This window comes from Falco cherrug, chromosome 4, assembly GCF_023634085.1.
Source record: "Falco cherrug isolate bFalChe1 chromosome 4, bFalChe1.pri, whole genome shotgun sequence".
Classification (NCBI taxonomy): Eukaryota; Metazoa; Chordata; class Aves; order Falconiformes; family Falconidae; genus Falco; species Falco cherrug.
In genome coordinates, this window is record NC_073700.1 from 32,336,876 (window position 1) to 32,364,775 (window position 27,900).

General features: G+C 40.9%; 2 long non-coding RNA genes across 3 annotated transcripts in view; one reads left to right on the forward strand and one right to left on the reverse strand.

The window, feature by feature from the left end:
• Positions 1 to 27,900, reverse strand: part of LOC114015595 (uncharacterized) — a 34,959-nt gene that overhangs the window by 739 nt on the left and 6,320 nt on the right. Inside the window, exon 2 of the long non-coding RNA XR_003559606.2 lies at positions 20,061 to 20,211. This is a non-coding gene — a long non-coding RNA (uncharacterized LOC114015595). The remainder of the gene's footprint in view (positions 1 to 20,060; positions 20,212 to 27,900) is intronic.
• On the forward strand, positions 138 to 25,537 carry LOC114015593 (uncharacterized). Of its 2 annotated transcripts, none has more exons than XR_008732154.1 (10): positions 138 to 845; positions 2,622 to 2,773; positions 4,068 to 4,704; positions 5,025 to 5,980; positions 7,092 to 7,425; positions 9,208 to 9,296; positions 9,400 to 9,668; positions 10,998 to 11,116; positions 12,317 to 12,483; positions 23,281 to 25,537. It is a non-coding gene; the product is annotated as an uncharacterized LOC114015593 (long non-coding RNA). The 2 variants fall into 2 exon arrangements; XR_003559604.2 differs by lacking the exon at positions 23,281 to 25,537 and adding an exon at positions 16,039 to 16,873 and having other exon boundaries at positions 12,317 to 12,479.

The following is a 27,900-nucleotide window of genomic DNA, read 5'->3' on the forward strand; positions in this document are numbered from 1 at the left end:
GGGCAGTTATTAGTAATAGTGTCATTTACTGTTTATACGGTGTTGTATGTGCACAGTACTTTCCGAATAGGTAAAAATTATTGTTGTTATTTTTATTAAGATAAAATTCACAAACTCAGCAGCTGTGATCACTGCCTTCTGTTTAAGGGTGAAATAACATTTGTGTAAAACAATATCCTCTTCCAAACTGAAATGCAGCATCATGCCACTTTCCAAGCCAGAGGCACGTATAAGGCAAGATATGAATTCGGACCTGGAAGCACACCTGATCACATCATATTTGGGAAGTATAACGGAGGGCAAACAAATGAGTGAGAAAACATCACAGGAGGCGATACAAGGAGGAGCAAGCTAGAGCTTGGTGCTGAGTCTGGACATGCGATGGGAACGTGTCTGAACATTTTTCTTTCCAAGTCAAAATGTGTAGCAGAACCAGCAGTAAATAATTCATTTCTTTTCTTTCAGCTTCATAGACAAAGTAGTGAAAGGCACCGAATGGCCATGTAGTGACAGCTGTCTTGATGAAGCATAGGGCTGTCTTCATCAGAAATGCAGCGACATGTCGCAGCCCAGCTGCACCCAGGCACAGTGAGCAGAGCCTGGAGCCCTGGTGCACCAGCCCACCTTTGGTCTGCTAGCACTCACTGCTCCTTTTTCTCTCCTCTTCTTTCTTGTTTCAGGAGGTATGACCCCATCATGCTGTGCCAGAGCTGACAGCAGCCTGAGGAGCAGTGGGGTGAGGACATCCTGGTGACAAGCTGCGCAGCACAACGGGAAGCAAAAGTGAAACCACCAAAAGTTGGTTCACCAGAGCAGACATAAACCTAATGCCCTGTATATCATAGGTATGTCTCTAAAGCGAGGCACCTTCCAGCCAGAGGAGCCCATAAAAGTTGTTCTTCACTGTCACAAACTGTTGAGCTCAATATAGTCATCATTAGGGTTTGTTCCCTGCCCTGGGTTATGCACGGAGGTAGCCAGGCACCACAGCGTTTGATCCTGCAATTACGGCATCTGCTATGGAGTGGTTGTCTCAAATGCCTGGGGTATTTTATTATTTATTTATTTATATTTCTATTTTTATTTAAGCATTGTGGTATCTCTTTAATACATTTATCAGACCAAAGTGGCACTACTTTTGCAATAAGAAAACCAGGTCTCATTTAAATGCCTGAAAACTAAAACTGGTAAATAAAAAACATTAACAGAATAAAGGCCGTAAAGGTGAAGGGAGATTGTTGAGGTTTAGTGGTCAGATGTGTCTGTCGTAGCTACTTCAACTACATTTCAAAATTAAAAAGTAAGATCCTAAAAATACATTGCTAAAAGCCTTTTCTTATTCCTAGGCCAGCTTTGGAGAGGCAGGATTTTAACCCAGACCCAGCAAAAGGGAGTGCTGTGTTTCTGAACTATACCAGGAGCTCCCTTGTCCTGATTCCAAAGCTGGTCTCAGAAACATGGACCAAGCAGGGTTAAGCCTTCCCAAGTCCAGCTTTTCTCCAAAATGAAGTTCTGGCGAGCCATTAGCAGTCCTAAGCAATGAGATGCCAAGCAGTCCCTCTTTGTCACATCCCTGCACACATTATATCATCTGCAGAAGGCAGCATTTCTGACTGCTGCAGCATTAGATAATGCTCAGTGGCTGCTGTTGCTGCTTTCCCATAATTACCAGAAACATTGCTTTAAGAAGTTACAACTTCCTGGAATGATGTGAAAAATGAACCGTTTAGAGCACCAGTGAGTAATAGGTAATTGCAGGCTAGAGCATCTTTAATCACTTCCAACCTTAAGTACAGTTTTGAAGAGGGTGGCTCATTATTACCTTGCAGATCTTGATGGAGTTGTAAATTTCTGGTAGCCTAGATTACAAATGAAAAAAGAATTTTGTATACGGGGGTACTGGTTGGCAATTACAACACAGCCTGGCCTGCAGGGGCAAAGGCTTAACTCCCTGCTCTGCTGCAGGCTTTTGCACAATCGTGGGAATGCCAGAGATGTTCATGTGTGGAGGGACTGTGGTGCTGCACCATCTACTGTTTGAGGTCCTCTAAAATCTAGGGCCTGTGGAGCCTGATCCCTGAGGCATATAAATGTGTGATGAGAAAAAGAGTGAGCCATGAGAGGCTGTTAGTAAGACTAAGAACTGTGGAAGGTAGCCAGCAGAAAAGGCTGTGTGTCAGCCTCGTTGCTGCCCAGAGAAAGGCGTGGAACTCCTTCTGGGAGCTCCAGCCAAGAGCCTGCTGAGTCCCGTTGTTGATTTTGCTCGCATTTTTTGCTACAATTTCTGATCTATAAAATGAAGATAGTAAGCATCTTCTCATGTACACAGGTAAATACAAGGAGCTCAGCTCTATTTTTCAGGTGATGCATAGGCAGACACTTAATAGAAAAAGACTTAAATGGACTCTTTCTTTTCGATTAATATCCACACAGAATGTTTTGCAGAGCTTGTGCATGCTCTCTCCCTGCTCAATACTAGGAATCTAGGAGTAACCAGAACTGGAGTGACTGCATTTCCTCTGCAGGAGGCTCCCAGGCCCCCAGAGTGATGCTGTTCCCACCCCTTTTCTCAGTGCCTGCCCCTATCTTCTCCCATCTACTAACTGCTCTTTCTCACCCAGTATGACTACCGGCCAGCACGTTCTCAGCTAAGGTGATATTTCTGCCTGAAACTTTCGAAACAAACCACACCATCTGGCTGTAGTGAAGAGGAGAAATGGAGCTGTGCTCCAGCCACAGGCAGATGACATTGTCTGTTGCATTTTCCTGAGTGGTATGTCTCAAGCAGCAGGACATGCACTCTCTGTATGCTCTGCTCCAATGCATTGGCCAAAAACCTCTGAAGCTGCAACCCCCATTCTTACTGTTCATCTGCAAACGCCCTGAATTCATTAGCAGCATGTTGATGAAAACTGTTTCCCTCCTACTTAAAATATTTCCAAAGTCCTTTTCCCATTGTATGCTCAAGACATTTCTGGCCAGCAAATAGAGCCCTCCTCCTCCTGTGGCAGGGAAAGCCTGTATGGGAAGGACCGATCCCTGCCGCAGCGGTGCAGGGGCTGTGCGCTACCTCAGCCGGGCATCCAACCCCCGTATGTGATGGTGCCAGGCGTTATGTACCGCACGGTGACCTTTGGGGGAGCAAAGGGAGGGACAGGAGGCCAAGGACTGGAAGGGTTACACGGTTTTAAATAGGACTTATATTGCTGGAGCAGGAAAGGACAGTGTTTAAAGGACTCCCTGCACCATCAGAAACCTGGCCACGTGTATGATTGGCATTTGCACTGCTAATGAGACAATTTCTATTGTAATGAGCTCATTACTATTTTTATTGCTATTGTATTTTGCATGTTTCACAAATCATGCAAGGAGCTGCTTTTTATTTCCACTTTCTCTTTCTACCTTGGAAACTCTCAGGGCAATCCCAGTGTCTGCATTAACACTGATGAATGAATTAACCCCTCTGGAGAGACCGAGGAGGTTTAGCTGCTCTTAACTGGGCATAGGGGGAGAAGGAGAAAAAGGAGAGGGTTGAGTTGTGCCTGGAAACTAATTCAGTAAGGAGTTCCCATGCTGTTCTGAAACCCCATAACAAGACATATTTATGAATGTATCTCCTATTCAGGAATGTCTGCACAAAATTACTCTGCTCCTAAGAGGATCTTGGCATATATATTATGCTCTTTGTGGACTGCTTCTTCTAAATATTGATTTGGATCAGACTTTGTTTCTCTGCCATTTTGCAGTATGTTGCTTTAATAAGCTTTGGATATGATAAGGCAAAGAAGTTTGGCTTTGCAGCAATGTTCAAGTTCCCGGTGTTGCTCAGCTAGTCTGATTCATGTCCCTTGAGATCCTCTTCTCCTTTTTTGAGCTCCAAACTTATGTGCAGTAGGGAAGTCCTCAGAGACTGCTCTCGCTGGCTTCTAGTGAACCTGTTGGCTTGGATTGCTTTGGCTTCGGCTCTTACCATTTCTGTTCCAGCTGGCTTCTCAGTAGCCACTGCCTCAGCTTCAACTCTCGGTGAATAGCCAATACCCTGGAAATAATCCTCTGCTAACTTTCAGGCCACTTGGCTTCAATGGTACACCACAAGATGCAGCTCAGAGAGGGGATCAAAAACAGTAACTCCACCACAAGCCTGTGGAAGTTTCCAGAAACTTCTGGAGTACAAATGAACCATCACTGTGAATCAGCTGCCAGAAAATCTGCTGTATCATATTGTTGCCACAAACAGGTGTAACCACACCAGCTTTTGATGAAGCAGAGAAGGCATAAGGATGCATAGTCATGGAGGTGGTTGATTAAAAGAGGACATACCTGTGCATCTGCATCACCCTGGATGTTACTGACTGTAGGGCCAGCATGCTTTAACCTCAGCAGACAGGTCAGAGGTATCCAGTGTGGAAATGGATGTCTGCCAGACTGGATTCTTCATCAAAATAACACACTTTTGCCTTTAACCATTAGTAAGGAAGAAGATTGTGCCTATATGTGACTTCAGAAAAGGATTTGTCTGTGCGTGACACCTCCAGACCCATTTTCATCCTTGACTATACAATTCAGACATATTCTGCAAAGTCACGTGTGAAGTCCAAGAATTGTTTAAGAAAATTAATTGCCACCAAAGAACAGTAACTAAAAAAAAAAAAGTGTGTGCATCTGCTCGTTGTTGGAGCTACCAAGCTACGTTTTGAATCTCAGGTTTGTTATTTTGTTAGTTTGAAGTTGTAACTCTCTGACAAGCTCCTTCTGTCTCACTCATTTCCTCTGTGTCCTCTGGCTGCTGAGACATCATCACTCTTTCAAGCCCAGGGTTAGGGCTAGCCTGTTTTTAATGCTCTGTAGACTTTGGTGGCATCTGGCAGTATTGCTGCCAGCTGTTGTAGAGAAGATAAAGAAGAAAGCAAGACATCAGAGTTAAAAAAAAATAATAAATCCAGGCAACTGGGTGTGTTCAAAGACTCAGTCTCACAAATTTATATTGAAGGAAAATTTGAATGCAAAACTTCCGTGCCTTTCAGATGAACCTTCTGCTACCTTGCTTGAATACCTCACCAAGGGCACAAGAGATAGAAATAACGTAAGTATGCAGAGAGACAGAAGTACATGCTGCATCTCCTTCAGGAATTGAGTAATTTAAGTGAACCTAAAGCCTTTTTTTCCCAGCATCTTAGAAATGTGTTGTGCTATTCTTTTGTGAGTTTTGTGCTGTGCTGGTATTTTATGTTTAATAATGTGTGGAGTGAAATAGGAGAATTAGCAAGAACTTTGCTTCTGGCAAGATTATCTACGCTATTTGCCTTTGGCTGGATGTAACAAGTGTCTTTCCTGCAGGTGTCTGTGGGTGCTTTGGGGTTTGTGACAAAGTGCTGTGGGACCTGAGTTCCAGCAGGAGTCAGCTGAGCTTGGTTCCTCCAAAAGGAAGGAATGAGAAGGGAGCAAGCCGGCACCATTTAAACCGGCCCCATACAACCAAAATCCCAAGGGAATTCCCCCAAAATAATGCAAATAGTCATCCATCAGTCTCTCCTCCTTGGAGCTGCTGCAAGCTTCAAAGAGGAGCTTTTTCCCTTTCAGCTACTCTTAGCTTCCACTTTTGCTCCCCGAGTCCGATATCCCTTGGTAAGTTCCCATCAACTCATTAGGACTTTGCAAGCCAGTGTCTGATACCAAGGTCACTGTACAATATTCATGCAATTTCTCTCTTGCTACAGGTTGATAATAGCTATAACACAGAAAAAAAAAAAAAAGAAAAAAAAAAACCCCACCAAAAAAAACCCCTTATCCAGACTGTGGGGTTTTTGTTGGGGTTTTTTGGTGGTTTTGTGTTTGGGTTGGTTTTGGGTTGTTGTTTTTTTGGTTTTTGGGGTTTTTTTGGGGTTTTTGTTTTTTTTCAGAAACTGGCAAGTTTTTATATGTGAGACCGCTACATTGAGAACCTCGGTATTTGATCCCAGCTGGAATCTAGAAGGATGAGGTAAAAATGTTGAGAACATATTCTGTAAACCACAAGAGGGTTTTGGTAAAGGACATGTCAAAGCAGGAAACCAGTATAGATAAAAACCCATGTTGGTGTGTGCTGGTTAAATCTTCCTTTCCACTATTTCACTGTATATTTGTTACAGTTATTACCAAAACTCCCTGAGTTATCCGGTCCCTGGGGTTCACTACATCTCAGTTGCATCTTACCTGAAATCCTTGTCTCACACAGGAGTGATGCAGGGGATTAAAGTGACAGGGTGGCCAGCATATAAAATAGTCAAAAATTCCAATAACTTGATGACAGGTGAACTTTATTTTTAGAATGTGATTGACAGGTGATAGTTGAGTAGTGCTGTGTCCAGTTAGCTCTGATGGACCCAGTAAAACAACGGTGAAGACATTGACATACCGATGTCATTGCTGACTGAAGACAATATTCTAGTCTTGTATGGCATTTCTGACATGCAATGATCCAAGTGTCATCTTTTGCTCATTTTTTTATGGCTCATTTCTCTTTTTTTCTTGTTCTTTTGCCTCTCAACTCATGACAGAAGAAGGATAAAATATCACTCCAGGATACTTCTGTAATAGTCCCTATTGTGCTTTTCTTTTCCCTTTGAACAAATGAAAGCATTTAACAGAACTAAGGTATTACTCAGTGACTGCAATAAGAGATAGCCCAAAAGAAGGCTGAGCACCACTGCCAGGGAGTGCTAGTGGGTGCTGATTCTAACCTCTCCTTGTGAAGATGAGGGCAAAAGATTAAGTCGAATGAAGCTGACAAGAACAACCATATTTTTTCAAAGTCAGTGCCCCCTGTGTTTTTGCAGTTTTTCTTTCCTTTCATTGTCAGTGAGGGAATGGTTTGTTTTCTGTGTTCCTCTGAATTGCAGTTGCAATTCAGCCATCATCTTCATTTGGATGTGGGGTAGTAGAAAATTTCTGTGCATTAATGCTTATTGGGCTTGACCTGATGACCCATTATTTTGCAGAAGATGACTTACAGCTTTCATTCATGACCTGGACTGGCCTAATTATTGCAATCCTAAGAGAAGCAGTAGTGTAGTTAGGCTTGTGGTTTACATTTGTTTGTTCCTTTTCTGCAGGTCCTCAGCAATGAAGAGAGATTGCATTGCAGCATTTCGCTGGATTACTCTGCCACCTATGTTGAACAGAATGTCAAAGATCTAAATCTTCCATAAACTTTTGGCCTCATTTCAGCCAGTTTATGCATTATCTGATGTACATTCAGCAGCAAATTGCATTGGAAGCTGTTCTTTTGGGTTTTCTATTTGAGCGATTCAAGGTGATGTGAATTGGAGTTCACATCAACGATCTCATCAGGTTTGCCATATGTAATTATATGCAGACATATGATGTCTTCCTCTAGAACATATCTGTGGATGGTCTGCAACCAAAATTGAAGTTTGCCTCCTACAGGTAAGTTCTTTTAAACATGACCCTATGCATATGGGTTCTATATTTTGCATGCTTAATTCAGCTATCAAAATCAAACACGTCTTGAGCTCCCCCAGACAAAACTACCTTTCCAGATTGACTCATACTGTGATTTTAAGTCACAATGTTGAATTTCCTAGCTAGCCAACTGTGCTGTTTAATTAAAGTGTCTTTCCAAATTGCCTTCAATGGCCTTGTTGTAACATATGGGCTGAAATTCAGCCATACAGTCCAAATGCAGAAACACACCACCACCACTAACTGAACACACCGAGAGCCACAGCACACGGGCAATGTGCTCAGAGAGGCAGAGATAGGAAGACATGTCCTGTTTTGTAGGAAGAGTGTATTTATTTATGTTTAATATAATCTATACATTTCTGATGAACAGCAGTGGCTTATTTCTGGAGAGAGGTGTTCAGAGTTTAAAATCCACCCACATTGCTCACTAATCTGCTTGACCTGGGCTGTCCTGGGAGACACAGTGCTGCCTTTGGATGAAGCTGAAATGGGAAATGAGTGCTGCCAGGTGGCAAATAATCATTGCCTCTTCCTGCATCCATGGCAGACCAAATCCTACAACCCTCTGCAAAGCACAGTCTGCGCTTACTTGTAAGCACACCTTGAAAGTGGATGGTTATTCAACCAGGAAAAAATAACCCTCAAGCAGAACATTTCCTTTCCTTCTTTATGCATAGGCAACCATTTATTTTCTTCCAATATATAAGACCAAGAGACTGCACTCGTCAGTCAGTTTGATAGGATAGCATAGTGAACAGGCAGTGATGTCAAAAGAGAAGAAGCTGTTACTTCAGCTAAATGAATGATAGTTTTGTAAAGAATATCGAGCTGTATGAACCGCTAAGGTACATAGATCAAAAAATACATTTATCCAAGTAGGTACCAGTCTAGTTTCCAGGATGATTTGTGTGCAATACACAATCAGCTTTGAGATTAAGAAAATATGTATTACTTATTTATATGGGTTATGGCTATCAAAGAAGTCTGAGGGTGTTTAGTGAGACTGTGTGTCAGAAAATGCCTATGAAAATCTTTTCCTGGTTTATTAATTCAAAGCAGCATCCATGTCAAGAACCATTTCTTGTTAAGTATTTCTAGAGCTCCCTGGTAATGATGTTAAGAACAATTATCTTCTTAACATTACTTACTTTTCTCTATGACAACATAAACTGTACTTCCCCACACAGGAAGAGTTAATCAGAGTTTTAACATCAAAGAGTTAATCTTCTCTCAGTGTTATTCATTAGACTCCTTCACTTTAAACTTATATTGCAAAGGGATATGAAGAGCTTGCCATACCTCTCAAAATCAGACCCTCTGTAAAAAAATCTGGGATTGTACTTGAGACATTTGCTTTGGAAATCTGTGAGTATTCATCAAATATTTTCCCCTGTTTTTAACATTGGTGTCTTTATTTGACTAACCTGAAGACCATAAAAAAATTATCCCAATATCAAATTCTCCAGATAGCTCCCTCTCTCTGTTTTCCCTTTGCTATCAAACACAGACAGAAGTAGAATGGGGCGAAGAAAGCAATCCAAGCTGGAAAATCCATCCTTTCAAGAAAGATTAAATTTTGTTTACCTGCAAGGCTGCCATTAGCCCACACTCAAAGGGTTGTGGGAACCACTGAGACTTTGGGGCTAGAAATCTCAAATCCTCTTTTCCGAGTAAAATAGATGGCATTGCATGCAGACCCCACTTGCGTGGGAAGTTTGCTCTAACCTTCAGTCTCCTGGACAGGCGAGGAAAGGACTTTGTACGTGGCCCTGAGAAACAGAAGCCTCAGCAGAAATAGAGACTCCAGGGACCAGGGATCCACTCCTGTCCAGGTAAGAAGGAAACTTTTGTTCAGTTTTATGGGAGGAAAAAACCTCCCTCTTGCCCTGCAGCAGAGAAACCAGGATTTTCCTACTCCTATTTTTTTTTTTGCAGATAAACAACCTCTCTTTCTCCCTCTTGCAATCCCATTGGTGAGCTTCATTTGGCCAAGCAGGAGTTTAAGGTGTACCATGGGGCTCAGAGGGAGAAAACGGGGAAGAAATCCTTCCAGGAAAAAGAAAGTAAGCAAGAGGACTTCATCCAAGGAGCTCCCTGAATCTGGAAAGCATATGGTGATTGAGTTCTGCAGCAGATCATCTGAAGCATATCAAAATGACATTTTTTCCAGGAAAATCTCCATGCCAGCAGTATGGAACTTGAAGGTAGGATATACTGGATATAGTTGACTGCTAAATTACTTGTGATTCAATTCCAGTTTCTTTCAAAAGTAACTAATGTGGGGTGCATGTGAAAACGTATTTGTTTCCTGCCGTGGCACATGCTGGGTAAGTTTTTCCTGCTTCAGTTCCCTGGCCACAAGAATTCTGCAGCTGTCAACAGATGCGGGTCTTAACTTCACGTTTCAGTCACTTCATTACCCTTCCCCTGCCTTTTAAATTGACATGAGCCAGGAAAGCCTTGTTGAATGTGACTAATGTTTAAAGCATAGCTGGATGTTTCACAAGATTTGTAGCCATGAGCAGGATTTCAGTTCAATTAATAATAGACCCTCTCCCATTGATATTTTTTTTTTTTTTTGCACAACCCAATTCAAACTTTAACCCTGTAATGCTGATGCTGTGGATTTTCTGGCTGATTTTTTTTCTTTACCATAATGTGTTTGTTCAGTGAATAGATTTAATCTATAGATCCAAACTGGGATTACTGGAAAAGGTCACAGATACACACACACCCAACTCTGCTCATCCTCACAGTCTCTCATTTCTTTTTGGCATCAGCAAAGCTTTAATTTAAATATTATTCATTATATTTAGGGCAGATGACCCACCCAGTCAGAATCAGGGAATAGGAATTCGTTCCATAAGGCATTATGCAAAAATATAGTACAACTTTGACCCTGGCTTAAACCCCTTGAGTCTGCCTCTATGTAATTGTAAAATCAGGACCAGAATCTGAAGAGAACAAAATACAACTGATGCTAGCAGGCGTTTTTGAATTTTCCTGTTTTTTTTTTTTTTTTTTTTTTTTTAATGCATAAGAGGTTCTGTGTACAGAAACCTTGAGATAGTGGATGGCTCCTTTGCTAATTCTGATATTTTTATCAACCAAGATTAAAGAGCAATAAGAATCACCCCAGCTGTTGTCTGCTGTTAGAAACCTTTTAAATGGATAAGGATATAGAGTCACTCATTAATTACAAGGAAGGAAGACCACATGGTTTAAAGTGACCAGTTAGTAATCAACTCCTGCTGCGAAAATTTTCATCCTGACTTTACAGTATGTGTGGTAAAATGAAAAGTGTGCATAAAAAAAAAACAGCATTGCTTCGTAAATGGAAGAAAATCAAAGTCCATTCAAAAATGAATAATGTAGCCAACATGGTATGAATTCCCACTGTTTTAAAATAATACCTATTTTAATTGTATCAATCTTCTAAAATAATTAAGAATGTGAGAATAATCAGCTTTCTTTTCATTGCAGAGCTTTTTGTGTGCGTTTTGAAAACATTTTTATCTGGTTTGCTTCCACAGCTTCAACTTTAAAGGTCATCTTGTTTTATCAAGACATCATTTTGTGACAGCTTTTTCAGTATTCTCAGTGGTACTAACAGCATGCCGTGACTGATCTTTCTTCAGAAATAGTAAAGGAAGTAAGTGGTGTATACATATAACCTAAAAATAATGGATATTCCTTTTGCATTTTAATTTAGCACTAATTAGCTGATATTTTTTGCCTATGTATTTAGAACACAAGGGACGACTCTGGCCTTCTGAGTAGATTTTGTCTCTGAGTTTCAGGAAATAAAGCAACTTTCTAAAGCTCAGAAAAAGAGGACAACTGAATGCAATAAATGCTGCAACAAATGAAATTGTGATTTGAAGGTTCAGCGATACAGAGAATAACAGTAAGACTAAACCACCTCTGAGATGTTAAAGAGCCCAGATTGGCCATTGATAGCTGCATACACGAAAAGACAAGACAGAAACCAAATATAAAAATACTGAAATGTTCTGGATTAGTGGAACAAATCACCCTTTGAGAAAAGGCAGGCAGCACTTCGTGTTCTCAGTGGCTGCCCACTTGCCATTGATGGAGCTGGTGGCTGCAGAGCAGCATGTACTTCGCAGTATTTCAAAAGGACGTTGGCGTGAGGTCTGCGAACGTAGTATCAGATCTCAGGTTTCTCAGCAGTACTTCCCGCTGTGAAACTTTTTCCCCCCTTCTTTAAATTCACCTGTAACAGCATTGTCCCTGCTTATAGCCAGTTCTTTTCACCCAATACCAACAGAATTGGCTGTGAGAAGGAGCAAGGCTGAAAAGAAAATAGAGAGGATGGTCTCCCAGGGGATGCTGCACTGCCTGTTAGTTGTTCTCTTACCTTCAAAGAGGCAAAGTCAGGAGTAAATGCTTTACAGCACTGGAAAAGTTACCAAATCAATGGTATAGAGACTAGACCATCATTACAGATCCCCTGTTGGACCTAGCTTTTGAAGAAAGGATGGCAGGACTGAATAGAGACTGTGGAAATCTTGAGTCAGTTCCCGATGCCAGCAAGGGCTCTGACTCACAGGGGAAGAACTCAGCCTCTCTCTGTTGAGTTCCCCATGCACAAAACACATAAACCTCTTTGGAGTAGAAGTGACCTCTCGTGATTTTTTTTGTTTTGTTTTTCTTAAGGGAGATTGCCCCTAGATTGAGCTCCTATTATGATGGCAATATGAAATAGTGCTTCCTTGTTCTTAAGTCATTTTGAACATTTTACTTTTCTTCAAAGGATGTTTTTTTTCTTTGAGATGAAGCTGTTTTCTTAGTGTTTAAGAGTATGTCATACCCTCTGTTTTCTCCCTAGAAAAGCTCTCAATAAGTCATGATACAGATATGGTTTGCAAATGGAGCACAGGCCTAGATCAATACCCTTCTCCTTGCTGCTGTGTAGCATAACAACTGAAAGATGTTCTGATAATTGTTATGAGGACCAGGGATTGTTTCATTTATGGAAGTGGAAAGTGTTGGTAAGTCACCTGATGATAAGACTTAACTGTGAGCTTTCTGTACTTGTGGCAAAATGTCAATATTCCTAAAGCACCTTACAGTCAGCAGTTTCGGAGGGCAGGTTATTTGCAAAATAGCCTCCACATTACAATCCAGCGACACATAAATCTGCTGCTCCCTAACTTCCAGCCCTGTCCTTTCCAAATCCAAAGTTAAATGGATTCTGCTCCAAGAGCTGAATCGTCACCTAAACTGCAGTGCTTGAGAGATTTGCTGTTACTGAGGAAATTGGTCTCCTACAAATTTCTATTGAGTAATTTCCCAAGAACCTACCTTCAGTGCATGGTAATGCAGTATATTGCAGTGTTGTAGCTTCTGGGTAGTCTAATAGACATGTAATCTTATTTTAGCAGAAACATGGATGCTCGTAGACTTGCTCATACAGGGCAGTAATTTGCTGTACAAATAGTCCCCCTGAAATGAACAGTAAACTTTGTGCAGGTATTGTTTAGTTTGTGAAAGTATGTTCACACCTCATTAGCTTATGCTAGTGACTTCAGTGGAGTGAGTTCTTGACTTCTATAATGGTAAAGCTCAGGCCCTTTTCTGGTGAGCAGCATACATTTTCTTTGTATAACAGACAAATGTGAAATTGAATTTGAGCACAGTTGACTTTCCAGTATACTTCAGCCCTCCTTAACTTTTGTTCATGCTCAAAGGATCCTATTCACAATTACTTAATTCTACAGTTATTCATACGTGCAGTGAACTCCTTGGTACATATAACACCACTCCTGCTCCCCATAGTGAGCTGTTGGCCAATTTTTGTCTTGGATCATTTTAGACCGGAGGGAAAAAACAGTAAACCACATATATTACTGTAACTATGTTAATCTATTAGATTGTGCTACCCATCTCCCACTTCCCTGAGCAAACTGGAAACCAGCAGCAGCCACCATTTCCTCTGCTCATGCTCTCACCGGCTTCCTTTTTATCTTCCACAACTGCTTTTTTCTCCCTGAAGTTTCTGCAGATTTATGGATATGAGGTACACTTTGCTGCTGAACAGGAGAGAAATAGGCATCTTGGAAAGACATGACCACACCTTGTCACTGGCTTTAATTTGCAGTAGAGAGTAAAAACCGAGGCAGCGACAATCGTTTACCTCGACGGGTGGAGTGAAGATCACCCTTAGCTCTGTTGTTTTCCTTACACTCAGCTCAGGAGCTGCTAACATGAGTGGCTTTCTTTAGCATCCCTGTTGTACTGTGCAACACAGCTGTCATGTTCAAATGTTATCACGAGTACCATTCTTGCCATACCTGGACAATCCACTCCTATCAAAGAGGCTTTTCAACACAGATCTGCAAACAATCTCAAATGGGACCTTTCCCTGACCTGTGACAAGCAAGTGCACGTCTTGCCTATTGCATGCTGAGACTTGCAATTGCCTGGGGTGCGATGCTTCACGATCACCTTGGCCTCTCAAGAAGGCCAGTCCCCAGCCGTTCCACTCTGATAAGCAAGGCCAGGGACCTTGTATAGCAATCTATTTGTAGATGCACTGCATGGACTCAAACCCATGTGTACGCTCGGCTCTCACCCAGATAAAATAGCCTGTGATGAATTCCACAGTAAGAGCAGCGTGAATAGGGTTTGGAGGACCAGATCAAATAACTCTAGAGAACACTTGAAGCAGCCTGTCAAGAAAATGTGGTCATACATGAGTTTTAGAAGGCTCACTGGCCTGTCTGTTGTTCCTTGTAGCGAACTATTCTCTCCCACAATGAGCACTCTGCAGGCAAAAGATGCCAAAGCTGGTCATATGCCAAAATCAACCCCTGCTCCCTTTATTCAGTTTGCCAGATACAGCTAAATAATGAATGGCATTCATTTCGTACAAGTCTTTCTTACCTCTTCTTTGATTTAATGTAATAGATGTACTATAGATAAAATAGGTGCAACTAGTACTTCATTGTAATCCAGTGGTGCGGAGAACTCAAACTAATATGCTAAAAATGAAAGCAGCTTTAGTCACGTACAGATTCCAACCTGCTTAAGGTAACTAGATATAAATCTCCTTTTGCTTGCATTGGTATGTGTATTTTGCCCGTATTTATTAGGTAAGACACCTGTCTGAACTGTCTCACTTCTACTTATTGTGAATAATTCCTTTACCATAGCCTCAGAGTCTATCTTTAGGGAAAGAACTATTGGACTCTCTCTCATTCAGGAAAAGCAGAACACGTTAGGATTTTCGCAGCCCTGGTAGGCTGAAACAAGAGTAGCTCTCCCCCCCCCCCCCCCCATTTAATGCCACCTAACATTCACAAAAGTAAATGAAGGAGTTTCACCACCTACTGTATAGCAAAAGATGCTGTGATATTTTCTGCCAAAATACACGCGACAGAGGAACAGGAAGGAATATTTCAAGGAAGATATAAAGAAGCAGGAAAGCTTAGGACGCAACCTGAATAAATAGTGGCATTGTGGTCTTGCTGAAAGCCTAAATAGAAAGCTTTTTTGGCTGAGTGCTGGCTTGGGGAAGCTTGTGTTGTATATAAAAGTACTTTCTCATATCACTTGATTTCTGCACTAAGAATTAGGATTTTGTGTTGTTTTCAGATAAACAGAGCTACATCAAAGATACCTGACTCTATCATCATTTTTCTCCTTCTTAAGGAAACAACAAATTTTTATCTAACCTTTAGGGACAAAAAGAAGTAATGTTACTGAATACCTCACCATATCAGTTTCCTGTTTTGTTTGATGGGATGACTATGATTTACAGGATTTCTTTATGAGACCAAATTAAATATAGAATTTATAATATTCATGCAGTTTCTGTGCCAAATATACATAGTGCTGATACAGCAGGGATCTCAAAATACCAACCACCTGCTTGGAAGGAACAGAATTATGAATACATCTCCTTAAACAATAATTCGTCATACTCAGAAGCCTGAAGTTAAGCTGCTCTAGAGCCAACACAGCTGCTTTACCATCTTATTTGGGGGATACTGCTGACTTACAGTGCTGGGGATCATTCTTGCAACTCATGACTAAGACTAAATTCAAGGATTTAGAACCTTAGGAAGCAGCACTGACTTTGGCATGAAGGATCCTGGCTTTCAGAGGGGAACCCAGAGCTGTGAATAGCATGTCCAACGTCTCATACCATGCACCAGGAAACCAAATCTGTCAGAGCAGGGAACCATCCAAAGTTAGTGCATTCACAGCATCCGTAGGAAACCAGAAGAATCTTTGTATACCTCACTGAGACTGTAGGGAAATATCTTCTCTCCTCAAGGATCCTCACCCTTGAACACCTGCCCTCCCCTCCCCCTCCCCCCCCCCCCCAAAAAAAAAGAAAAAAAAAAAAAAAAGAAAAAAGATGGTTATGGGGTAGAGTCTTCTCTAACTGAGGTACCAGCTCAACAGAGTCAAGAAGAAGACACCTCTTTCCTAAGGGAAGGTTGCTCTACTCAGAATAATGAAATCAGTTTTAATCCATATGACTCCTTATGAGAGGACTTTGATCTCATATAATTTAAGTTTATGATTATTTTTTTTTTCCAGACTGGCTAGCACTGTGGAAGTGAAACAGACTGAAAGCATGCACAGCCAAGCTTGGAGGACTTGCATACTGTCTCAGGATGTATATGTGTGTAGCAAATATGAAATCTCCAGTCCTAACTGGGGTTCTGGTGCGTAAAAAAAAGCACCACAGTATGAGAGTAGCTTTAAGTCTGTTTCCACTGCATGGAAGCAGGATCTGCTGTGCCCATTCCAGACAGGTGTTAGTCTAATTGGTCCTTCATAACTTGGATTGTACAGCTTTGCTTAGCAGCCAGGTTCACTGATTAAGCACCTTTCATTAGGAAACCTTTCCAAATCTCTAATTTAAACCTTTGCTGCATGTGAAGCCAGGCACTTTTGTTGCCCCTTTGGTGACAAAGATAATATTTCATAAGCATCTTCTTTGCACACGTTTTAAGAATAAGACCACCATTATTACGTCTTGTTATTTCAAAGCTCTACAGATTCACCACTTTCAGTCTTATCCTTATGAAAAGGAATTTTTTCTTAACTTCTTTATAATGCTTGTTGCTCTCCTAGAACGAAGGATACTTTAGTGCTTTAGCCCTTTCTGTCCCTTTCTCACCAACTAGATGTATTTCAGGATGACCCCTATGTTATGGGCATCAAAAGCTCTCTTAGGCAATAACTGGGGTGTCACGATGCTTAATGAATGCTGCTAAACCTTTTAGACCTACTGGGATAAAAGCCTCCTGAGGAATTTAAAGTAGTTAAAGTATGAGGAAGTCTAATACTGCTAATGCAATCTGTTGAGAAATACCGATCTTGTCAGTAGCATCCCTACTTTAAAACAGCTGCTTATAGCAAAAAGGAAAAAAAAAAAAAAAAAACCACACAAAAAACCAACCATCACACAATCCTGCTTATTTTACCTCTAGCAAGCTTGCCTTATTACTTAATCTCCAAGTCTCCCTTTTGGGAGCATGTTTCTGACCAAGAGCTTTTCCAGACAAGTGATGGATTTGTAGGTCCAGCTCTGAAAGACAGGGACATCTTTGAGGCGATGATTACTAACTAGCCTTTAAAAATTACTCCAGACCAAATAGATCAAGTTGGGTTTATATACATTAAAAAAAAAAATATCAGTGCCATTGTGAAGGCAGGGACCACCCTCTTATCTCCAGCAAATAACCTTAAGGGTTTTAAAAAATAAGGACCAAGAGGAGTCTTTTCAGCCAGACTATTATTACCTGAAGCCTCAAAACAGACAGAGAGCTATTTTTCAGAAACAAAACGCATGATGACTTGGGATCGGGTGAGAACACAAGAAATCTTCAGATTTATCTGAGATTAGAAGAAAATTTTTTTATCTCATCCAAACCCCTCTTACAATTAGCATTTTCATGTCATCTACTGTCTCATTTTACCTTTTGCTCCCAAATAGCGCTGGAGGGCTGGTTCTAGGGTGGCTTGCTTTGACATCCACAATGCCTGCCTCTCCCATTTGATGGAATCTCCATTTCAGTGATGCAGAAAATTAATTAGGGCATTTTATTTCCTTCTTATGTAGACCTAAATACTGTTTCTAAGGCTGCAAATATGGTAACTCTCTGAATGAACAAACGCAAAATTAGACTCCTTTTGCATGATTTCTGAAGCTGATAGCAAAAACAACCATGAAGGAATCTTGATACAGAATCTGCTGTTCTAACCATGCTGGAAAAAGTTCTCTGTACCAATTAGAGAGATTACGTTGCTCCAAGTGATGCAGAGAACTAAATAACCAGGCAAATATACTAACCAGATGTCATTTTATCAGACAAGAGGAAAGAGTATTCCATAGTGAATGGAAGATGGTCTGTGGAATGCCCATTGTCTCATGCATAAATTTCCTTTTATTCCTATAATCACTTCTTCTGTGGCCTTTCCCCCAGCCTTTGCTCATTAGTACGAATACCTCCACTGCACTCAGTGGAAGGAGCTCCTGTTTGCGTAAGGACCAGTCGTTCAGCTGGCTCAGTGGCCGCGTGCCCTGAGGAGGTGGTGGCTGTGCACCTGCGCTCACCCCATCTGCTCTGCCAATGCACCGGAATGAAATACTCAAACATCAGTAGGGTAAATATGGATTAATGTTTTCAGCCTCACTCGTTACAAATCTTTACAGGGCATGTCATGGCAAAACTGACATGCCACTAAAGATGCAGAAAGCAAGCAAGCCAAATAAGAGATTGATAATAACAGAGATTACTATCATGGTATCATCGCCTGTGCTCAGATGCTGTTGTTCAATAACCTTTTTGAAATATTAGCCATGGTTGGGTTTTTAGAAGTTAACGTATTTCATCAGAGGAAAACCTTTGTGATATTAGTACTCCTCTACTGAAAAATAGTTGTTTCTACCCATATCTAATAAATATATGTTTGAAGCTCAAGTTGATCTAATTTGAATTCACGCTCAACTGTGCGTGTGATGTTTGGATATAAACATCCTTTTCACAGTGTACAACACCACCCCACTGCTATGTGCCTTTTCTCAGCCTTCGTTATGTACCTTTATGGTATTTCATCTCAGTGGCTGATCAGATAACTTAAAATGCCTGCACTAAAATCTGCTGTCTTTAAATTGGTCTAAAGATGTCAAAGCTTATCTATATATAGTCCAGTTAAATTACTTTGCTTGAGCCAATTTGCTATGAAAAATGGCACCCTTTCTTGCAAAATAGGTCAAAAAGTTTTCCAACATGTATGTATTGTTGGCAAGGTTAAAACAGCCAAACAGAAGCCAGCTCCAGTCCCTGCTTACCTGGAAATCCTCTGTGTGATCTTGCCTGGGAATTATTTCAGCCATGCACTGGAACACAAGTTTTGCCCTACAACTAGTTCAAGGCAGAGCACAAAAGAAAAATGCATCCTGCTCAGAAGTCCAACACAAAGCCCCTTTCTGCTCAACTCCAAACATGTTCTGAATGCTCCCCAATCATTGTAGCTGTTACTTTGTCCTTATCTGCTTCAAGACAAAGGAACAAATCTCAGCCCATTTGAATCATAACAGCTGCAATGACTTCAATAGAGTGATGAGCATTTATTCCAGCAGGAAGTCTTACCCGAAATCTTTCCTAACTGTAAGATCACTCTTACTGCTAAAGATCTTCCATATTGCATTATGCTAATGTGGTGGCATGTCTTAGCAAGCACAATTCAGTAATTTGTTAACAGCACCATGGTGACAGCAATGACCATTATCCCCTAACCCAGCCTCCTATTGTATCTAGTAATTTTTACCGCATTTTGAAATCCTCCATAGATACTTTTTCTTAGTGACCGCAGAATTAACAGATCTGTTAAGCTCCATGAATAAGAATTGTATTCTTAAAAAGTAAAATATTAGCTGTCTGGGGACAGCTTAATCTACAAAAGGCTCATTGGAGTGTGGATACTGTCCTGACTCATAAAGTGCTTTTGAATAAGAAAAGGCTAGGTAGGGGAAGAAGACAAATATTTGTAATATGTATATATATATATATATATATACACACACATCTAAAGAAAAAATAACCTCAAAACAAACAACCTTTTGTATAAAGCTGCATGCCATACTACAGCAATGGAGGATTAAGCAAAGCACTATTTCTAAAAATTTAAAAGTACATGATTTGTTCAGGGGTGGAAGCCCTATGTTCAGCAGGACGGTTCTTACCGAATGTTCTTTGGCTTCAAACCACCTTATATTTCCATAACCCATTTTCATGCTCCCCAGCCAGTCCACACTGGCTCTGGCTGCCCGAGCTCTCGGCTCTCCACCATCCCCTGCCCAGTAACGTCTCTCCGCCTTGCTTTGTGCAAAGGCAGATTAAGCAGAGGGGTAAGATTTGAGAGAAAATGCATCAGTAAACACAGCCTGCGGACATCAGTTTCTCTCAGCATTGGGTGGCAATTATTTCTGTGTAATAGGCAGTCACCCAGTGACCTGCTCCTTCAGCATGCAACGCTTTTGCTGTCAAGTGTTAATCCCTTTGTTAGCTACTCAGCCGCACATTCATTTAGGAGGGCTAATGACTTACACTGCTCCTTCTCCACACGATTTCGAGGGACGTGTAATTCGAGGTGAATGGAGTCTTCAGAGGTACAGCAACCACCAAAGCCAGGGGCAAAGTCAAAGTATTTGTCTAATTTCGCAATCGGCTGTTTCGGTGAATGAAACCATGTGGTCAGCTGTATACAGAGGAAAAGAAATTAGAAAAGGAGAAGCTATAAAAATTCAACCTTTAAAAATAAATAAAAAAGTGGTTTACCTGACACTCACAAAGCTCCAAGATGAAAAGGAACGTGTTCCAAATATTTTTGGTTGGGATGCCAGAGAGTACATTGTAAGATGAATGCCAGCGAGGAGCCTGTTCTTCTCACACAGACTGAAAAAGTATCTAAATGTGAAAAGCTTTGTTTTTCAAGTGCTTGAGATCCTTTATCATGAACAGAATAAGTGTGAGAGCTGGAAAGCGATTGAAAAATACGTGAAGGTGAACTGAAGAACTTTTTGTGTGCCACAGCACTGGCTTAAAGATTTGAGCTTTTTTTAGGAAAACCGTCCGTGCCTGCAACACCTCAGGAAATATCCTGCAGCTCTTACACCAGCCAAGTGTGTCCTTTTGAAATCCGAGTGGTTTTTGCTTATGTATTAATACCACAGGATGAAGTAGAAAAGTGTAATAGGGAGCCATAGTCCTGACTGATCGATATTAGATGAAAAAAAATGCCTCTCAGCTCTGATTTCTGTGTATGGATGAACTACAGAGAAGGTCCCATTTTGCTCCGAGCTCTCACTCCTCTTCCACCATGCAGGGGTCCACAGATGAGGCCGGATCCCAGCAAGAAGGACTGGCAGCTGCCTGGCCGTTTGTGTCACTCTTGGCACTACGACACACCATCGTAAGGTCTGACCACGTTGGCTGAAGCCACGGCAAAGCAGGGAATTACTGTAAGGGGCTCAGCACCGCTGCCCAGCACAGAAGAGCATATTCAGGCTGTCAAGTGAATACCTGGCTGCTGCTTCAGTGTGTGGTGCTTTGTGTTGATTTCTTATGCCTTCCGCAGCTGCATATTGTTTTCTGTTTTCCATAATTTTTTACCTTATATTTTATTTTTAATTCTTCCTGTTTTTCACCTCCTCATCGCTGGCTTCCCTGTATGCTGCATGGCCACCCCTGTTGTTGAGGCTGCTGCACTGTCTCCCTGCAGCACAACCCTCAGACAGGATTTTTTTTTTTCCTCTTGCCCATTCTGGAGTCTCCTTTCTCCAGATAACTTATGCGAAGTGCATTCTTGGGCGATATGGTGTTTGCATTAAATAACAGCTACTCCTATTATCTCTAGACCATCAGAGCAGTATTTTTATGAATTAAAAAAACACACCTTCACTAGCACTTTGAATTCAGAAGCATAATTCCATTAAAAATGAAAAAACATAATAATAATTAATTAATAATTGTTTTAATTCAGTCTGGGCTTATGAGCTAATATCTCTCACACAGTTGTCTAATGCAATTATAAACATAATTTCATGTTTAATGAAATATAAATGAAGCAATTGAATGGCATGCTCGAAAGAAATCTCCTTATCAATCAGTTGCCCTCCTGACCCTTCCAACTTTCCTGCATTTATTTGAGATGTAGCTTGGAAAGATTTGAAGTCCACAAGCAGCAGATAACCCATCAGGTCCCTAAGGAAGCAGGTCTGATGGTGAACTGCCATCACAACTCAAACCGGGTGTCTTACTAGTAATATGTGGGATCTGCTGATAATCAAACACAGTAAATGTATACTCTAGCTATTTTTAAATACATTGCCTTTATCACTACTACAGCTATTCACTGTTTGAATTACAGCAGTACTTTCTCTCTAGCTGGCTAGCAATGCCCAGTGGTGTCAACTGTGAAAATTGTGTGCACAACTGCATTGCTCACAGCTACAAATACGTAGAACTGTAAAATACTTGCTCACTAATTCCTCATGTATGTAATTCCGAGAGCCTTGGTGATGCCCATCCTCACTCTCTGCCTACAGAGTGGGAGGAAGAAGAAAAGTTAATCCCTTTTGATCAGAGGTGTAATGATCCTGACAGAAGGGCAGGGAGTGACAGGGGACGAGGGGACTCCACTGAACTCCAAACTGAGTAATTCTTGCTGGGGCTGGGATATAATTGAATCAAAGTTTATTCGAAACTTAGCCCAGACTCACTGGAAGCTTTACACAACTTGAAACCAGACAGTTTTCCTTGGTTCAGGTTTAATTATGAACGGCTCACTCAGCCTCAGTAATGACTCATATTCACTAACTACCCTGTGTATGAGATGTGACAAAAGTGTAGTTCAGATACACAAAGCATAATTATTTAATGATGAAGTAAAGTTGATTAGGAAGCCTTTAAGCTATTACACTCTTAGTAGGATATTTTGCAGTCACTGAATAAATGAACATCATTTAATTCTTAAAAGCTATATAGCTCCTGCTGCTTTTGAAAATTATACGTAGCTACAAGTTAGGGTTTTCCCATTATAGAATTCTATATACTACAACAAAGAGCATAGAGAATTCAGTGCACTGCCACTAAGAATAGGGAAAACTATTCTTAGTGACTATCCAGGCTAAAAATGATAGAACTCACATATCCAGTAACAATCATGAACCTGACAAATCAAGCTTGTAAGCCTGTGGTGTGATCTGAAAACCTAACAAGCTTCCAAGAAGGATCTCTGGTTTAAAAATACATTTTTTCTTTCTGGATTCTTTTTTTGTTTTTCTTTTTGAGATGTGCAAGACTGAACAGCATGAGAACAGTTGTGCCATTGAAGGGATATATTTATATATTATGTAGCTGCGTTCCAATTACGAAATTGATCCATGGATAAAAAAAATCCCTTAAGGGTAGCTATTAATGAGATTGCCTGCTCTGAGTGCATCCAGTAATAAGATTAGGTATGCATTTATCCTGAGCAGAGATAAACCAATGACAAGTTCATGCCAAGATAAGACAGTTTTGAAAGGCAATTAAACATGGGACATAATGTGTGTGCATATGTCTGTGGGAGGTTGCAGGATGGAAAGCTGGTTTTCATCTGCAGAAGTGCTTCTGAGTGTAACAACAGGTAGGGAGAAATGGGCTTTTAACAGTAGTGAGATTAAATTTGAGCTTAAAAATCAAAATGTTTGAATTGGGAATTTACAAATCAGTTTTATCAAATGTGCAATCTGGACTTTTTTTGCTTTTTCTCCACTTATGGAAGGCTTGAAAACACCCTTATTACCAGCTGCCCAGTAAGACAAGACTCAGTCACCACACCTGGACTTACATTGTGCTGGAGTTCAGAGAACACAGCACCCAGGCTCCTGCGCAGCCTCTTGCACTGCCTAACTCGGGCAAAGCACAGCGATGTTCTGAGAGAAAAGATCTCAAGCCTTTCCTACAGGATTTGCAGTAGAAATACCTGTGCCATAGTCTTGGCATTTTGTGGGTCACAAAAGCTTGCACCAGGGATTAAAGCTCTACAGTTTGGTTAGTGCTGGAGGAGCAGCCAAAGCAGCATGCACCTCAGCACATGCAGAAATGCACATGAAGCCAATGGTTCTCACCACATCGCAGCAAGGGCGTTTCTTCCCAATCTCATGGCCGTTGGAACTGCTTGGTTACTCATTACTCTCCTGCAAGACAGCTGAAATTTCTCCTAAAATCTTCTCTAATTTTTACAGCGCTGGAAAAAGTTTATCTTTCTTACACCACTCTTACTGCTGTTGCTCGGAACACGGTTCTCCAATAATTGATGTACACAGCGTGCAGAGAGGCCAGGATCTCTCCAGAAGCAGGCTTCTCTCTTGCACATAAACAACTCGAGCTCAAATCAAATTTTGAATTACTGGGCAGATTAAATAGACCTTAAAATCCTGCCTCTGCTTGCCACACACTTCATATACCTGAACCAGAGCCAATTAGGCAGAGCCTATGCCTGTGCAGCTGAAACCCCTGGGCATTGCTCTGGACAGCACCAGGCATCAGGTGGAAATGTGAAGGGGGAGAACAACTATAACCCAGTTGCTGGAGTAGTCTCTGGGGAGGTAGTGGACAATGACTGGAATATAAAAGGTGGGAACAAAGATGAATACTGGCATGCTTCCTTCATTTTTTTGCCTCATCAGTTCAAGGTCACTCTGCTAGCACAAACGAAAGCAGCCTGGAGGCTTCTGTAAAGCACATCAGTTGGCAAACAAACCTTTAAACAGAAAGGTATGAAGAGAGGCGAACACTTCCAATAATGAGCAAGAGCACCTGTCACACAACATTTGGAAGAATTCTTATGAAAAAAATAATAATTTGTAATAACAGAGTATCTTCAAAAATCCTGTACTCCAGAAAGGAAACTGAGTTGCATAGGAAATTCCTTTCCTCGTTTTCAAAAATGTGAAAACTTCCTGTTCAACTGTCAAATATCCAAAATTCTTAAATTAAATTACTTAAGAAATTTGGATGTTTAACACTTCATCTAGGTGTGACTGAAAGGAATTAACAGACTTCTACTGTATATTCACAGACCTTGAAGGGATGGTTATAAGTTTTTAAAATATCCACTAAATGAATATTCTAGCTATTAAGTGGTGAGTATATAAAGTGTAAAGTATATGCAGAAAATGTGTGTGACTGGGGAATCTTGAATGTAGCTGTGTACTTTTAAGAGCCTTCTGTTAAAAGTTGCAAAAAACATATGGTTTGTATTAATAAATATATTTAGCATTTTTCTTCCCGAGTAATTTATTCACAGGTAATTACTTGCTTAACTTATTCAAAGTGGCCCAGAATCCAGTTCTTATCTGCTGCAGAAAGCTGTTGTATTTCTAACTCTCTCAAGTAAAACACCAGGATCCTTTTGCCACCTCACTTCATTTGAGAGAAGCTGTGCATATGGCCAAGCAAAGCCACCCTACTCCTTCTCACTCAAAAATAATTCATAGGCTGGCCTTTCTGTTAAAAACCTTATTACAGAGTACTAAGAAATTCAGTAAGAAATACTGGATTTAGTTGCTTCTCCCATTAGGCTGTGTGTTCCCTGCTGGTACAGCTGACTCTTCCAAAGCCTGTCCTTTGTATCACACATGGACACACACAGTGCTGAGCAGTGACACAAATTCTCCTAACAGATATTTTGAATCATCAGTTTTGTTTTGCCTCTTGGGTTTCTCCTTCAGAATTAAAAAAAAAAAAAAAAAAAAAAAAACTGCTCTTTTCTAAATAAGCATCAAATATTTACTAGTTGGGTGCAAGTTCTCTGGAATCTTTTTTGAAAACTCTGATAATGTTCCTTTTCTTTCTATGTCCTTCCTTCACTACCCCTTCCTGCAATCAGGATCCCAAAGTGTGTGCTTTCTGATGAGGATTAAGCCATGACCTGTGCATGATTGCAGGAAATAAGCCTTTAAAATATGCCTAAGTGTTCTGCTTGTTTGAAGTCACTGATCCTTAAAATAGATGTCTGAAAAAATGTGTAATTTCAAATGTTTCTGCAGATATTGTTCCAGTATGTGTAACAAGGAGACACATCAAGCCAAGTTACATCAGTTATGCTCCATTATATCATGAACTGAGCCAAATGAATCAAAATACACAGTAATACTTCAAATGAAAATGTAAGCCTTGTACAGTTTCTTTCCCTAGTTACCATTTACAAAGCATCAAAATATTCAGCTAGATTTTGGGAGTTTATTTTAGCTATTCACCAAAAATCTTTTCAGCATAAGAAGTATTTCATATATTGTGAGAAAGTATGAATAATTATGCCCTGTTTATGTTCTCAATATCGTTTGTGATTTGAAAGCCCAGTAGGATATCCAATGGGTCCAATGGTCTTTCAGTTCACCTTATACGGACCATTTCTTCCTTCCAGACCCCCCTTGTTTTCCTGCTCTCCATCCTTTCTTGTTGCCTTCTAGCCTTTTTCAGAGAAAATGATCACAAATGGGATTTGCAAGCTTGTACACCACAGACTGATATAATCAAAGCTAAGAAATACCATTATTTTATTCTTCAGCACTTTCCTCATTCTTCCTCGCATTGTTTACTTAGTTGATCACCTCTAAACTTCGAGTGGCTTTTGCAAGAAATATATGCAATAACTCAGAGATCTGTTTCCTAAAGAAGTTTTTATAATGAAACCACGTAGACTGAGCTATCAGCTAAACCAGCACAGGAACACGGGGCAGAAAGTTGTTTCTTCCTGTCTCGTGGCTTAGTGCACAGAGCAGTTCTGGGAAGCTCCAGAAATCAGGGAGAATTCAGCAACACCATGGCATCTCCAGGAAACCCAGCTTCCCCTCTTCTGTGACCTTTCTGCTCAGAGATGGTGGGAAAAGAGCAGATTAATTTTTTATCTTTTTCAAGGACTGAGATATTAGGCATGAAATGCCACCACTGGAAACACAGTGAAAGAAGAAGGAGCCTTAGACATCCTAAGGTGCTGTCTGGCATTTTTAGATCCCTGCACACCCACTAAGCTTACTGGGAAAGCTCTTTCACAGCCATTTAATGTATTGAGTATATTGATAAAAGCAGTTGAATAATATCGCTCCCTCCTCATTAATCTCTTAAGATAGTTAGAACATAATTTTGTCCTATTTAATGTTACTTTAATCCTAACAAGTCAAGATAAGGTCAGATGCTTCACCTCTACTGAGGTTCTCAGCCCTCTTCTGCCTGTGTGCATACAAACCTATGAGAAAAATACTTCAGTCATTTCCACAGCAATGATCAAAGAAAATCACAGACGCAATGGACTTCAAAGAAAAGGGCAATGGCCCAGACCTAGCTCTGAGGCAGCATGCACAAAATCGGTGAGATGTGAGCTAAATTGCTTAAAAACAGCTCCCAGTTTGCAGCACTGTTTTTTTAAGGGAGCACAGACCTGCAGTCTGTGGGTGCTCACCAGTGCAGGCAGGGGTCTGGGTGTGGAGCCCCCTGCAGCGCTGTGCACCTTGGGCCGGGGATGCTTCAGGCACCACGGGATTTTAAATAGTCTGTGTGCTGCAAGGCTCCGACTTCTCGGGTCTGGGAACTAAGGGTCAATGGAAGAAACAAAAAAAAAAAAAATAGAGTCCCAAGAGGAGAAATGGAGATGCCACTCGGCGCAGCCCCTATCCCAGTATAATGGTACTAGTAGCCTTGAAAAGCCACAGCTCCAGTCTGCTGTGGGCCAACGCAGCTCCCCCACGGCAGCAGTCCTGCTGCTGTAAGCTATTTAATTGCCTGGATATGCTATTTAAATCCACCTTACTAACGTGCATCACCAGCAGTTCAAAGGCAATTTTCAGTAGGTGCTTGGGGAAGAGGGGGGACAGGAGAAAAGGCTGCGCTGGCCCCACCGAGCCAGCACTGCCACGCTGGGAGGCGAAAACTCAAGAGTTTCATTTAACAGAGTTAAAGCCTCCATTTCTGCACATTGTGGTGCCTGCACAATCAAGGAGAAATAAATCTTGGTTAAATTTTTGATGAGCTTTCGGCTGCTCTAAATAATTAACTAGGACTTCTCTCATTTGAACACGGGTGCAACTTTTCATGTTTCAAATGCTTCCCGCCTTAATCACCAGGGAATTGCTCAAGTTATTCAGGTCACTTCAGATATTTATTTATTTTTAACATCACTAGTCAAAACAAATTTTGATTCTTCATGCAGGGAAGGGAGAAAGCAGTTTCCTTTTGATCTCACTCCAGGTAAATCCCCAGAAGTATGTGTCTCATTTCTAGGAGCTGAATAATAGAGATTGATAGGTTAATCAGTTCCCATGCAACTTACAGAGTAATAGTGCGCACTCATATCCTAAGTTTTAGCATTCCCCAAGTCCAAGATGTTTCAAAGATGATAGTG